This window comes from Rhinolophus sinicus, chromosome 12 (genome assembly GCF_057876585.1).
Source record: "Rhinolophus sinicus isolate RSI-liver-muscle chromosome 12, RSI-T2T, whole genome shotgun sequence".
Lineage (NCBI taxonomy): Eukaryota > Metazoa > Chordata > Mammalia > Chiroptera > Rhinolophidae > Rhinolophus > Rhinolophus sinicus.
This window is the reverse complement of record NC_142512.1, coordinates 471,207-485,685: the sequence shown is the minus strand read 5'-3', so window position 1 is coordinate 485,685 and position 14,479 is coordinate 471,207. Positions and strand designations below refer to the sequence as shown.

General features: G+C 70.8%; 5 pseudogenes; all 5 read left to right on the top strand.

Moving 5' to 3' along the window:
* The first annotated feature begins 666 nt into the window (after positions 1-666).
* On the top strand, positions 667-786 carry LOC148756143 (5S ribosomal RNA; annotated as a pseudogene).
* Positions 787-5,490: 4,704 nt separating this feature from the next.
* LOC148756142 (5S ribosomal RNA) lies at positions 5,491-5,610 on the top strand (annotated as a pseudogene).
* Positions 5,611-7,029: 1,419 nt separating this feature from the next.
* LOC148756141 (5S ribosomal RNA) lies at positions 7,030-7,149 on the top strand (annotated as a pseudogene).
* A 4,703-nt stretch (positions 7,150-11,852) lies between these two features.
* On the top strand, positions 11,853-11,972 carry LOC148756140 (5S ribosomal RNA; annotated as a pseudogene).
* Positions 11,973-13,206: 1,234 nt separating this feature from the next.
* On the top strand, positions 13,207-13,326 carry LOC148756139 (5S ribosomal RNA; annotated as a pseudogene).
* The last annotated feature ends 1,153 nt before the right edge of the window (positions 13,327-14,479 follow it).

The window sequence follows — 14,479 nt, the reverse complement described above, 5'->3', positions numbered from 1 at the left end:
TCGCTCAGTCTCCCGCCTCTGCTCTCCTGGCCTCCGCCGCCAGAACCGCCCTCACGCCCTCCCCAGCCCCCGCCGCCACCGCCGCCGCCATCGGCCCCCGTGTCCCAGCGCCCACCGTCAAAGCCCCCATTGTCGCCGCCGCCATCGCCGCCCTGGCGCCATCCACGCGGTTGCCATCGCCTACCTCGCCACCCTCCCCTGCCTCCGCCGCCGCCGCCGCCGCCGCCGCCGCAGCCGCCCCCGCCGCCGCCGCGGGGTCCTCCCACAACTCCCAGGCCCAGGGTTGCCTGCTGGTGCAGGCCTCCACCAGCCTTGGGGCTGCGGTTGGGGGTAAACCTGGTGGCGGTAGGGGGGCGGGTTGTATGCCGGTCTGGGTGCGGGGAGTCCCAGGATGCCAGAGTTCCACGACTTCTGGCACCATCAGGGAAGTGGCAGTGTCCCATGGAGCCCCGGGTGGCGCGAAGGGGCCTCGCTGTCGGCCAGGAGTAGCCCGCCGCCCACGCCAGGGGCATTAGGAAGAGGCGGGGAGCCGGACTGGGGGGGACGCGGTGCTGGCAGAGCCGGCCCGCGGGTCGATGCTCGCCACCGGAGCGGCTCATCTGCATGGCGGGCGCTCACGAGACAGGCCGGGAGCAGGCTCTTGGGGCGCGGGAGCCGGGTCCCAGCGTCTACGGCCATACCACCCTGAACGCACCCGATCTCCTCTGATCTCGGGAGCTAAGCAGGGAGGGGCCTGGTTAGTACTTGCATGGGAGACCGCCTGGGAATACCTGTAGGCTTTTGCTCGCCTCTCCTTTTGCGCCGCCGCCCCGGCGTGCCTCCCTCCGAATCCCTGCCGCCCCTTGCCCCTCTGCAACCCCTGCAGCCGCCCAGCCAGCCGAAGGTCCCCCTGGCCAGAGGAGGGACAGCCGCCCAGCACTACAAGCTCGCATCCCCGGCCGCACACCAGGCCTGTCGGCCAGGGCTCCCCCCCTCTCCCTCTTCTTAGTGCTCTTCGCCGAGGCAGGCCGTCAGCCTGCAGCAGCCAGCCGCGTCTAGGTCGCCGCCGCCGCCACCGCCATCGCAGGGCTCCCTCTCGCTCCCCGACCCTGCCGCCGCCGCAACCCCCAACGCCCAAGCCCAGGGCTGCCTGCCGGCGCAGGCTTCCACCAGGCTCTCTCCATCCCAGGACGTGCCGGTCCTTTGCACCTCGGCCCGAGCCCAGGGGACGCCCATCCCTGCGCCTGCCCCTGGGCCCCGAGACACAGATTCGGCGTGTCCTCGGGCAAACGGGACGCCCACCCGCCCCGCCCCACCGGAGTCTTCTGTCTCCGCGGGCAGGCACCTCTCCCCACACCCCCGCGCGTCCCCTCCCGTCTCCCACAAGAGCCAGGAGCCCTCCCTTCCCGCCGGCCACGGTGTCCCCGACACAAAGGGCACAAAGAGCCGGGACAAACCAGGGGACGGCGGGAGCAGCACCCCAACACACCACGCGCCATCGACTCCAGGGGAGACCGCCAAAAGGGAAGAGCAGGCACGCAGGCACACAATCCTCACAACCAGGGTGCCTGGGGGCTGCCACTCTCCTCCCGCGGGCGGGTCCCTGGGCGGGGCTCAGAGCCCACTGGCCCTCCGGAGACCCTGGCGGCCCGCCCCGGGGGCTTCAATGGTGACTGCCAACGCCAGGGCAATGCCTCCTTGGCGGAGCCCAGCCCCGGGCACGACCACACTCCGGTGGAGAAGCCACCACTTCAACACAGCCTCAGAGCGTCTGTCCCAGTCCGTGTGCCCGAATGTGCGTCCCTCCCACCCTCCCCCACCCCATGTCTGTCTGGCTCTGTGACGTGCCTGTTGGGTTCTGGCTCTGGCTCAGGAGCTCTCTCCCCGCGTGCCAGCCCCCTCTTTCTCTGTCTCTGTCCATGTCTCTCTGTATGTCTAGACACATACACGTACATATACGTGTATATTTCCATCTCGCTCCCTCTTACTCCTCCTCCCGTTCTGTCTGTCTGTCCCTGTCCTGCGGGGACTCTAGTCCCTCTGCCCGCACAAGAACGCAGGATTTGGCGAGGCCAAGAAGGAACACCCACAGAGCCACGGATAGGGGGCTCATAGCACCATGTCTCACGGGCGGCTGGCTTGGAGACACGGCAAGCCGGAGCCGCCCGATCCCCCACCTGCTGGCCGATTCTCTGCCAACCAACAGACCCACCAAGCCGGCCCACTGCAGTCCGCGCCCCTCTGCAATTTGCAGTCCACCATCCGCGCTTCCTAGCTTGGCCACCGCAGCTCTGCCGGTGTCCAATGGCCAACTGGCAACAGCTGAAGGCCAAGCGGTAACAGCTGATGTCAGTGCAGCCCCACGCAGTACCCCCGTCCCCCGGTACCCCCGTCTCCCCGTCACCCCTGTCTCCGTTCCCCCGGTTCCCCGTCTTCCTGTCCCCCGTCTCCCGGGTCCCCCGTCCCCACGTTCCACCATCCCCCCTATTCCGGTCCCCCCCGTCCCCTGTTCCCCCCGTCCCCTGATCCCCCTGTTCCCCCGTACCCCCATCCACCCTCTCCCAGTCCACCCGTCCCCCGGTGCCCCCGTCCCCCCAGTGCCCCATCCCCCGTCCCCCGCTCCCCCGTCCCCCCAGTCCCCCCACGCCCCTGGTCCACCCGTCCCCCATTCCCTCGTCTCCCGGTCCCCCCCTCCCCGGGTCCCCCGACCCCCGTTCCCCCGTCTCCCGGTCCTCCGTCTCGCGGTCCACCTGTCCCCCGGTCCCCCAGTCCCAACGTCTCCCCGTCCCCCCATCCCTCCTTCGCCTGGTCCCCCCGTCCCCCCATACCCCCGGTCTCCCGTTCCCCGGTCCCCCGTCGCCTCCTGGTCCCCCGGTCCCCCGGTTCCCCCGGCGCCCAGGCGCCCTTCTACCGGTCCCCCCCGTTCCCCGGTCGCCCCGTCTCCCGGTCCCCAGTCTCCCGGTCCCCTGTCTCCCGGTCGCCCGGTCTTCCGGTCCCCCGGTCCTCCGTCCAGTGTTACCCCCTTCCCCCGGTCCCCCGGTCCCCCCATCTCCCTGTCCCTCTGTCTCCCGGTCCGGCCGCACACCCATCCCCCCCTCTCCCGGTCCCCCGTCTCCCGGTCGCCCGGTCCCCAGGTCCCCCGTCTCCCGGTCCCCTCATCCCCTGGACCCCCAACCCCCGGTCCCTGGTCCCCCGGTCCCCCAGTCCCCCGGTTCCCCCATCGCCCTGGCCCCCGTCTACCGATCCCCCAGTTCTCCGTTCGCCCCGTCTTCCGGTCCTCCCGTCCCACAGTCTCCCGTCTCCCGGTGTCCCATCTCCCGGTCACCCCGTCCCCGGTCCCCCGTCTCGCGGTCCCCCGTCTCCTAGTCGCCCCGTTCCCCGGTACCCGATCTCCCGGTCCCCTCATCCCCCAGTCCCCCAACCCCCGGTCCCCCGGTCCCCCCGTCCCCCGGTCCCCGGTCCCCCGGTCCCCCCATCTCCCGGTCCACTGGTACCCCCGTCCCCCCAGTCCATTCATGCCCCTGGTCACCCCGTCGCCCGGTCCCCTATCCCCCGGTCCCCCCAACCTCCGGTCCCCCGGTCCGCGGGTCCCCTGGTCCCCCCATCCGCCGTTCCCCCGGTCCCCCCCGTCTCCGTTGCCCCGGTCCCCCCGTCCCCCGGTCCCCCCGTCCCCCAGTCCCCCCGACCCTCCAGTCCCCCTGTCCCTCTGTCTCCCGGTCCCCCCGTCACCCCGTCCCCCCGGCCCCAGGTCCCCCATCTCCCGGTCCCCCCGTCTCACGGTCCCCCGTTCCCCCGTTTCCCGGTCCCCCCCTCCCCATGTCCCTCGTCCCCCAGTACCCTCGTACTCCTGTCCCTCCATCCACCGGTCTCCTGGTCCCTCCGTCCCACCGTCCGCCAGTCCCACCGTCCTCTCATTCCCCCAATCCCCCAGTCCCCCAGTCTCCCTGTCCCCCAATTCCCCGGTCTCCCTTTCCCCTGGTACCGTGTCCCCCCATCTCCCGGTCCCCCCGTCCCCTGGTCCCACTGTCTCCCAGTACCCAGTCCCCCTGTCCCCCCGGTCCCCCGGTCCCCTTGTCCCCCCATCCCCCAGTCCCCCCGTCCCCCCGGCCCTCTCGTACTCCCGTCCCCCCATCTTCCGGTCACCCCTTCCCCCCGTCCCACATGCCCCCGTCTCCCAGACCCCCCGTCCCCCGGTTCTCCCAGTTCCAACGGTCTCCCTGTCCCCCTGCCCCCCTTCCCCCATCTCCTGGTACCCCGTCCCCCGGTACCCCCGCCCCGGGTTCCTACAGTCCCACCGTTCTCCCTGTCCCACCCCTTACACCCGTCTCCCGGTCCCCTGTCCCCCGGTCCTCCCGTCCCCCGGTCCCCCTGTCCCCCCGTTCTGTCTGTCGGTCCCTGTCCTGCGGGGACTCTAGTCCCTCTGCCCGCACAAGAACCCAGGATTTGGCGAGGCCAAGAAGGAACACCAACAGAGCCACGGATAGGGGGCTCATAGCACCATGTCTCACGGGCAGCTGGCTTGGAGACACGGCAAGCCGGAGCCGCCCGATCCCCAACCTGCCGGCCGATTCTCTGCCAACCAACAGACCCACCAAGCCGGCCCACTGCAGTCCGCGCCCCTCTGCAATTTGCAGTCCACCATCCGCGCTTCCTAGCTTGGCCACCGCAGCTCTGCCAGTGGCCAATGGCCAACTGGCAACAGCTGATGGCCAAGCGGTAACAGCTGATGTCCGTGCAGCCCCCACGCAGCACCCCTCCACGCGAGGCCCAGAGCCTGGAAAGTGCTCTCTGCAAGTCTGTCCCCACAGTCCCCGTCTGTCTCTCTCCGCCTACCTCTTGCTCCGTCTCTGGCCTTCTCTCATCCTCTCTCTCAACACCCTGGGTCAGGAGAGGTGATGTGTAGCCAGTGAAGTGACCAGTGATCGGGCGGGACGCCGGTCGCTGATGAGGGGCGAGGGCCCAGACAGAAGGCTGTGTGACGAAGGGTGGCGGCAGTCTGGAGGTGCTGCCCCCTGGTCGCGGGTGGCTCTCCCTGGCTTTGGGCCAGTGGGTGGGGCCGGCCAGGGCCAGGGCCTGGGTTGCACGTCCCTAGGGTGGAGGGGACTGAGAGGACCCTGCGACCCCCTCGGTGGCCCTGAGTGGTGGGGACAGCACAGCAGCAAGGGGGGTGTGCGGTTGTGGGGCTGGGGGGGGATGAGAGGGGTTGGGGTAGGGGGGCGTGGTAAAAGCCATTCCGGGCGTGGGGAGTCCCAGGATGCCAGGGCGCCCAGACATATGTCACAGTCAGGGAAGTGACAGAGGCCTGTGGAGCCACTGGGGGGCGCGAAGGGGCCTCGCTGCGGGCCAGGAGTAGCCCGTCGCCCACACCAGCGGCGATCGGAGGAGGCGGGGAGCGGGCGGGAGGCACTCGGGCAGACATGCTCGCCACCCGAGCGGCCCAGCAGCATGGCGCGTGCGCTCAGGAGGCAAGTCGGGAGCAGGCTCTTGGAGTGCCGGGAGCCGGGTCCCAGTGCCTAAGGCCATACCACCCTGAACGCAGCAGATCTCGTCTGATCTCGGAAGCGAAGCAGGGTCTGTCCTGGTTAGTACTTGGATGGGAGACCGCCTGGGAATACCTGTTGGCTTTTGCTAGCGTCTCCTTTCGCATCGCCGCTCCGGCGTGGCTCCCTCCGAACCCCTGCCGCCCCTTGCCCCTCTGCAGCCTCCCAGCCAGCCGCAGGTCCCCCTGACCAGCAGAGGGTCAGCCGCCCGGCACTACAAGCTGGCAGCCCCGGCCGCACACCAGGCCCGTGGGCCAGGGCTCCCCCCCCACACCCTCCTCTCAGTCCTCTTCGGTCCCGCAGGCCGTCATCGCGAATCCTTCGCCGACGCGCGGTCGCCGCCACCGCCGCCTGCGCCAAAGCCACCGCCACCACCGGGCTCCCCACCCCCCCCCCCCCCGCCAGCGCTGCCCTCGCCCCCGCCCCTGTCCCCGCCCCCGCCGCCGCCACCGCCAAACTCCCTCAAACTCCCTCCTGTGCTCTCCCCACCTCGGCCGCCAGCACCGCGCTCCCCATCTCCGCCACCAGTGCTGCCCTCTCCCCCACCCCCGCCCCCGCCGCCGCCATATCCGTACTCCCTCAATTCCCTCCTCCGCTCTCCCCGCCTCCAGCACCGCCATCTCCCCCGCCCCCGCCCCAGACCCCCGCATCCACCATCGCCATACTCCCTCAGTCTCCCGCCTCTGCTCTCCCGGCCTCCGCCGCCAGCACCGCCCTCACGCCCTCCCCCGCCCCCGCTGCCGCCATTGCCGCACTCCCTCAATTCCCTCCTCTGCTCTCCCCGCCTCCAGCACCGCCATCTTCCCCGCCCCCGCCCCAGCCCCCGCCACCACCAATGCCATACTCGCTCAGTCTCCCGCCTCTGCTCTCCTGGCCTCCGCCGCCAGAACCGCCCTCACGCCCTCCCCAGCCCCCGCCGCCACCGCCGCCGCCATCGGCCCCCGTGTCCCAGCGCCCACCGTCAAAGCCCCCATTGTCGCCGCCGCCATCGCCGCCCTGGCGCCATCCACGCGGTTGCCATCGCCTACCTCGCCACCCTCCCCTGCCTCCGCCGCCGCCGCCGCCGCCGCCGCCGCAGCCGCCCCCGCCGCCGCCGCGGGGTCCTCCCACAACTCCCAGGCCCAGGGTTGCCTGCTGGTGCAGGCCTCCACCAGCCTTGGGGCTGCGGTTGGGGGTAAACCTGGTGGCGGTAGGGGGGCGGGTTGTATGCCGGTCTGGGTGCGGGGAGTCCCAGGATGCCAGAGTTCCACGACTTCTGGCACCATCAGGGAAGTGGCAGTGTCCCATGGAGCCCCGGGTGGCGCGAAGGGGCCTCGCTGTCGGCCAGGAGTAGCCCGCCGCCCACGCCAGGGGCATTAGGAAGAGGCGGGGAGCCGGACTGGGGGGGACGCGGTGCTGGCAGAGCCGGCCCGCGGGTCGATGCTCGCCACCGGAGCGGCTCATCTGCATGGCGGGCGCTCACGAGACAGGCCGGGAGCAGGCTCTTGGGGCGCGGGAGCCGGGTCCCAGCGTCTACGGCCATACCACCCTGAACGCACCCGATCTCCTCTGATCTCGGGAGCTAAGCAGGGAGGGGCCTGGTTAGTACTTGCATGGGAGACCGCCTGGGAATACCTGTAGGCTTTTGCTCGCCTCTCCTTTTGCGCCGCCGCCCCGGCGTGCCTCCCTCCGAATCCCTGCCGCCCCTTGCCCCTCTGCAACCCCTGCAGCCGCCCAGCCAGCCGAAGGTCCCCCTGGCCAGAGGAGGGACAGCCGCCCAGCACTACAAGCTCGCATCCCCGGCCGCACACCAGGCCTGTCGGCCAGGGCTCCCCCCCTCTCCCTCTTCTTAGTGCTCTTCGCCGAGGCAGGCCGTCAGCCTGCAGCAGCCAGCCGCGTCTAGGTCGCCGCCGCCGCCACCGCCATCGCAGGGCTCCCTCTCGCTCCCCGACCCTGCCGCCGCCGCAACCCCCAACGCCCAAGCCCAGGGCTGCCTGCCGGCGCAGGCTTCCACCAGGCTCTCTCCATCCCAGGACGTGCCGGTCCTTTGCACCTCGGCCCGAGCCCAGGGGACGCCCATCCCTGCGCCTGCCCCTGGGCCCCGAGACACAGATTCGGCGTGTCCTCGGGCAAACGGGACGCCCACCCGCCCCGCCCCACCGGAGTCTTCTGTCTCCGCGGGCAGGCACCTCTCCCCACACCCCCGCGCGTCCCCTCCCGTCTCCCACAAGAGCCAGGAGCCCTCCCTTCCCGCCGGCCACGGTGTCCCCGACACAAAGGGCACAAAGAGCCGGGACAAACCAGGGGACGGCGGGAGCAGCACCCCAACACACCACGTGCCATCGACTCCAGGGGAGACCGCCACAAGGGAAGAGCAGGCACGCAGGCACACAATCCTCACAACCAGGGTGCCTGGGGGCTGCCACTCTCCTCCCGCGGGCGGGTCCCTGGGCGGGGCTCAGAGCCCACTGGCCCTCCGGAGACCCTGGCGGCCCGCCCCGGGGGCTTCAATGGTGACTGCCAACGCCAGGGCAATGCCTCCTTGGCGGAGCCCAGCCCCGGGCACGACCACACTCCGGTGGAGAAGCCACCACTTCAACACAGCCTCAGTGCGTCTGTCCCAGTCCGTGTGCCCGAATGTGCGTCCCTCCCACCCTCCCCCACCCCATGTCTGTCTGGCTCTGTGACGTGCCTGTTGGGTTCTGGCTCTGGCTCAGGAGCTCTCTCCCCGCGTGCCAGCCCCCTCTTTCTCTGTCTCTGTCCATGTCTCTCTGTATGTCTAGACACATACACGTACATATACGTGTATATTTCCATCTCGCTCCCTCTTACTCCTCCTCCCGTTCTGTCTGTCTGTCCCTGTCCTGCGGGGACTCTAGTCCCTCTGCCCGCACAAGAACGCAGGATTTGGCGAGGCCAAGAAGGAACACCCACAGAGCCACGGATAGGGGGCTCATAGCACCATGTCTCACGGGCGGCTGGCTTGGAGACACGGCAAGCCGGAGCCGCCCGATCCCCCACCTGCTGGCCGATTCTCTGCCAACCAACAGACCCACCAAGCCGGCCCACTGCAGTCCGCGCCCCTCTGCAATTTGCAGTCCACCATCCGCGCTTCCTAGCTTGGCCACCGCAGCTCTGCCGGTGTCCAATGGCCAACTGGCAACAGCTGAAGGCCAAGCGGTAACAGCTGATGTCAGTGCAGCCCCACGCAGTACCCCCGTCCCCCGGTACCCCCGTCTCCCCGTCACCCCTGTCTCCGTTCCCCCGGTTCCCCGTCTTCCTGTCCCCCGTCTCCCGGGTCCCCCGTCCCCACGTTCCACCATCCCCCCTATTCCGGTCCCCCCCGTCCCCTGTTCCCCCCGTCCCCTGATCCCCCTGTTCCCCCGTACCCCCATCCACCCTCTCCCAGTCCACCCGTCCCCCGGTGCCCCCGTCCCCCCAGTGCCCCATCCCCCGTCCCCCGCTCCCCCGTCCCCCCAGTCCCCCCACGCCCCTGGTCCACCCGTCCCCCATTCCCTCGTCTCCCGGTCCCCCCCTCCCCGGGTCCCCCGACCCCCGTTCCCCCGTCTCCCGGTCCTCCGTCTCGCGGTCCACCTGTCCCCCGGTCCCCCAGTCCCAACGTCTCCCCGTCCCCCCATCCCTCCTTCGCCTGGTCCCCCCGTCCCCCCATACCCCCGGTCTCCCGTTCCCCGGTCCCCCGTCGCCTCCTGGTCCCCCGGTCCCCCGGTTCCCCCGGCGCCCAGGCGCCCTTCTACCGGTCCCCCCGTTCCCCGGTCGCCCCGTCTCCCGGTCCCCAGTCTCCCGGTCCCCTGTCTCCCGGTCGCCCGGTCTTCCGGTCCCCCGGTCCTCCGTCCAGTGTTACCCCCTTCCCCCGGTCCCCCGGTCCCCCCATCTCCCTGTCCCTCTGTCTCCCGGTCCGGCCGCACACCCATCCCCCCCTCTCCCGGTCCCCCGTCTCCCGGTCGCCCGGTCCCCAGGTCCCCCGTCTCCCGGTCCCCTCATCCCCTGGACCCCCAACCCCCGGTCCCTGGTCCCCCGGTCCCCCAGTCCCCCGGTTCCCCCATCGCCCTGGCCCCCGTCTACCGATCCCCCAGTTCTCCGTTCGCCCCGTCTTCCGGTCCTCCCGTCCCACAGTCTCCCGTCTCCCGGTGTCCCATCTCCCGGTCACCCCGTCCCCGGTCCCCCGTCTCGCGGTCCCCCGTCTCCTAGTCGCCCCGTTCCCCGGTACCCGATCTCCCGGTCCCCTCATCCCCCAGTCCCCCAACCCCCGGTCCCCCGGTCCCCCCGTCCCCCGGTCCCCGGTCCCCCGGTCCCCCCATCTCCCGGTCCACTGGTACCCCCGTCCCCCCAGTCCATTCATGCCCCTGGTCACCCCGTCGCCCGGTCCCCTATCCCCCGGTCCCCCCAACCTCCGGTCCCCCGGTCCGCGGGTCCCCTGGTCCCCCCATCCGCCGTTCCCCCGGTCCCCCCCGTCTCCGTTGCCCCGGTCCCCCCGTCCCCCGGTCCCCCCGTCCCCCAGTCCCCCCGACCCTCCAGTCCCCCTGTCCCTCTGTCTCCCGGTCCCCCCGTCACCCCGTCCCCCCGGCCCCAGGTCCCCCATCTCCCGGTCCCCCCGTCTCACGGTCCCCCGTTCCCCCGTTTCCCGGTCCCCCCCTCCCCATGTCCCTCGTCCCCCAGTACCCTCGTACTCCTGTCCCTCCATCCACCGGTCTCCTGGTCCCTCCGTCCCACCGTCCGCCAGTCCCACCGTCCTCTCATTCCCCCAATCCCCCAGTCCCCCAGTCTCCCTGTCCCCCAATTCCCCGGTCTCCCTTTCCCCTGGTACCGTGTCCCCCCATCTCCCGGTCCCCCCGTCCCCTGGTCCCACTGTCTCCCAGTACCCAGTCCCCCTGTCCCCCCGGTCCCCCGGTCCCCTTGTCCCCCCATCCCCCAGTCCCCCCGTCCCCCCGGCCCTCTCGTACTCCCGTCCCCCCATCTTCCGGTCACCCCTTCCCCCCGTCCCACATGCCCCCGTCTCCCAGACCCCCCGTCCCCCGGTTCTCCCAGTTCCAACGGTCTCCCTGTCCCCCTGCCCCCCTTCCCCCATCTCCTGGTACCCCGTCCCCCGGTACCCCCGCCCCGGGTTCCTACAGTCCCACCGTTCTCCCTGTCCCACCCCTTACACCCGTCTCCCGGTCCCCTGTCCCCCGGTCCTCCCGTCCCCCGGTCCCCCTGTCCCCCCGTTCTGTCTGTCGGTCCCTGTCCTGCGGGGACTCTAGTCCCTCTGCCCGCACAAGAACCCAGGATTTGGCGAGGCCAAGAAGGAACACCAACAGAGCCACGGATAGGGGGCTCATAGCACCATGTCTCACGGGCAGCTGGCTTGGAGACACGGCAAGCCGGAGCCGCCCGATCCCCAACCTGCCGGCCGATTCTCTGCCAACCAACAGACCCACCAAGCCGGCCCACTGCAGTCCGCGCCCCTCTGCAATTTGCAGTCCACCATCCGCGCTTCCTAGCTTGGCCACCGCAGCTCTGCCAGTGGCCAATGGCCAACTGGCAACAGCTGATGGCCAAGCGGTAACAGCTGATGTCCGTGCAGCCCCCACGCAGCACCCCTCCACGCGAGGCCCAGAGCCTGGAAAGTGCTCTCTGCAAGTCTGTCCCCACAGTCCCCGTCTGTCTCTCTCCGCCTACCTCTTGCTCCGTCTCTGGCCTTCTCTCATCCTCTCTCTCAACACCCTGGGTCAGGAGAGGTGATGTGTAGCCAGTGAAGTGACCAGTGATCGGGCGGGACGCCGGTCGCTGATGAGGGGCGAGGGCCCAGACAGAAGGCTGTGTGACGAAGGGTGGCGGCAGTCTGGAGGTGCTGCCCCCTGGTCGCGGGTGGCTCTCCCTGGCTTTGGGCCAGTGGGTGGGGCCGGCCAGGGCCAGGGCCTGGGTTGCACGTCCCTAGGGTGGAGGGGACTGAGAGGACCCTGCGACCCCCTCGGTGGCCCTGAGTGGTGGGGACAGCACAGCAGCAAGGGGGGTGTGCGGTTGTGGGGCTGGGGGGGGATGAGAGGGGTTGGGGTAGGGGGGCGTGGTAAAAGCCATTCCGGGCGTGGGGAGTCCCAGGATGCCAGGGCGCCCAGACATATGTCACAGTCAGGGAAGTGACAGAGGCCTGTGGAGCCACTGGGGGGCGCGAAGGGGCCTCGCTGCGGGCCAGGAGTAGCCCGTCGCCCACACCAGCGGCGACCGGAGGAGGCGGGGAGCGGGCGGGAGGCACTCGGGCAGACATGCTCGCCACCCGAGCGGCCCAGCAGCATGGCGCGTGCGCTCAGGAGGCAAGTCGGGAGCAGGCTCTTGGAGTGCCGGGAGCCGGGTCCCAGTGCCTAAGGCCATACCACCCTGAACGCAGCAGATCTCGTCTGATCTCGGAAGCGAAGCAGGGTCTGTCCTGGTTAGTACTTGGATGGGAGACCGCCTGGGAATACCTGTTGGCTTTTGCTAGCGTCTCCTTTTGCATCGCCGCTCCGGCGTGGCTCCCTCCGAACCCCTGCCGCCCCTTGCCCCTCTGCAGCCTCCCAGCCAGCCGCAGGTCCCCCTGACCAGCAGAGGGTCAGCCGCCCGGCACTACAAGCTGGCAGCCCCGGCCGCACACCAGGCCCGTGGGCCAGGGCTCCCCCCCCACACCCTCCTCTCAGTCCTCTTCGGTCCCGCAGGCCGTCATCGCGAATCCTTCGCCGACGCGCGGTCGCCGCCACCGCCGCCTGCGCCAAAGCCACCGCCACCACCGGGCTCCCCACACCCCCCCCCCAGCGCTGCCCTCGCCCCCGCCCCTGTCCCCGCCCCCGCCGCCGCCACCGCCAAACTCCCTCAAACTCCCTCCTGTGCTCTCCCCACCTCGGCCGCCAGCACCGCGCTCCCCATCTCCGCCACCAGTGCTGCCCTCTCCCCCTCCCCCGCCCCCGTTGCCTCCATTGCCGCACTCCCTCAATTCCCTCCTCTGCTCTCCCCGCCTCCAGCACCGCCATCTTCCCCGCCCCCGCCCCAGCCCCCGCCGCCACCAATGCCATACTCCCTCAGTCTCCCGCCTCTGCTCTCCCGGCCTCCGCCGCCAGCACCGCCCTCACGCCCTCCCCAGCCCCCGCCGCCACCGCCGCCGCCATCGGCCCCGTGTCCCAGCGCCCACCGTCAAAGCCCCCATTGTCGCCGCCGCCATCGCCGCCCTGGCGCCATCCACGCGGTTGCCATCGCCTACCTCGCCACCCTCCCGTGCCTCCGCCGCCGCCGCCGCAGCCGGCGCCGCAGCCGCCCCCGCCGCCGCCGCGGGGTCCTCCCACAACTCCCAGGCCCAGGGTTGCCTGCTGGTGCAGGCCTCCACCAGCCTTGGGGCTGCGGTTGGGGGTAAACCTGGTGGCGGTAGGGGGGCGGGTTGTATGCCGGTCTGGGTGCGGGGAGTCCCAGGATGCCAGAGTTCCACGACTTCAGGCACCATCAGGGAAGTGGCAGTGTCCCATGGAGCCCCGGGTGGCGCGAAGGGGCCTCGCTGTCGGCCAGGAGTAGCCCGCCGCCCACGCCAGGGGCATTAGGAAGAGGCGGGGAGCCGGACTGGGGGGGGACGCGGTGCTGGCAGAGCCGGCCCGCGGGTCGATGCTCGCCACCGGAGCGGCTCATCTGCATGGCGGGCGCTCACGAGACAGGCCGGGAGCAGGCTCTTGGGGCGCGGGAGCCGGGTCCCAGCGTCTACGGCCATACCACCCTGAACGCGCCCGATCTCCTCTGATCTCGGGAGCTAAGCAGGGAGGGGCCTGGTTAGTACTTGCATGGGAGACCGCCTGGGAATACCTGTAGGCTTTTGCTCGCCTCTCCTTTTGCGCCGCCGCCCCGGCGTGCCTCCCTCCGAATCCCTGCCGCCCCTTGCCCCTCTGCAACCCCTGCAGCCGCCCAGCCAGCCGAAGGTCCCCCTGGCCAGAGGAGGGACAGCCGCCCAGCACTACAAGCTCGCATCCCCGGCCGCACACCAGGCCTGTCGGCCAGGGCTCCCCCCCTCTCCCTCTTCTTAGTGCTCTTCGCCGAGGCAGGCCGTCAGCCTGCAGCAGTCAGCCGCGTCTAGGTCGCCGCCGCCGCCACCGCCATCGCAGGGCTCCCTGTCGCTCCCCGACCCTGCCGCCGCCGCAACCCCCAACGCCCAAGCCCAGGGCTGCCTGCCGGCGCAGGCTTCCACCAGGCTCTCTCCATCCCAGGACGTGCCGGTCCTTTGCACCTCGGCCCGAGCCCAGGGGACGCCCATCCCTGCGCCTGCCCCTGGGCCCCGAGACACAGGATCGGTGTGTCCTCGGGCAAACGGGACGCCCACCCGCCCCGCCCCACCGGAGTCTTCTGTCTCCGCGGGCAGGCACCTCTCCCCACACCCCCGCGCGTCCCCTCCCGTCTCCCACAAGAGCCAGGAGCCCTCCCTTCCCGCCGGCCACGGTGTCCCCGACACAAAGGGCACAAAGAGCCGGGACAAACCAGGGGACGGCGGGAGCAGCACCCCAACACACCACGCGCCATCGACTCCAGGGGAGACCGCCACAAGGGAAGAGCAGGCACGCAGGCACACAATCCTCACAACCAGGGTGCCTGGGGGCTGCCACTCTCCTCCCGCGGGCGGGTCCCTGGGCGGGGCTCAGAGCCCACTGGCCCTCCGGAGACCCTGGCGGCCCGCCCCGGGGGCTTCAATGGTGACTGCCAACGCCAGGGCAATGCCTCCTTGGCGGAGCCCAGCCCCGGGCACGACCACACTCCGGTGGAGAAGCCACCACTTCAACACAGCCTCAGTGCGTCTGTCCCAGTCCGTGTGCCCGAATGTGCGTCCCTCCCACCCTCCCCCACCCCATGTCTGTCTGGCTCTGTGACGTGCCTGTTGGGTTCTGGCTCTGGCTCAGGAGCTCTCTCCCCGCGTGCCTGCCCCCTCTTTCTCTGTCTCTGTCCATGTCTCTCTGTATGTCTAGACACATACATGTACATATACG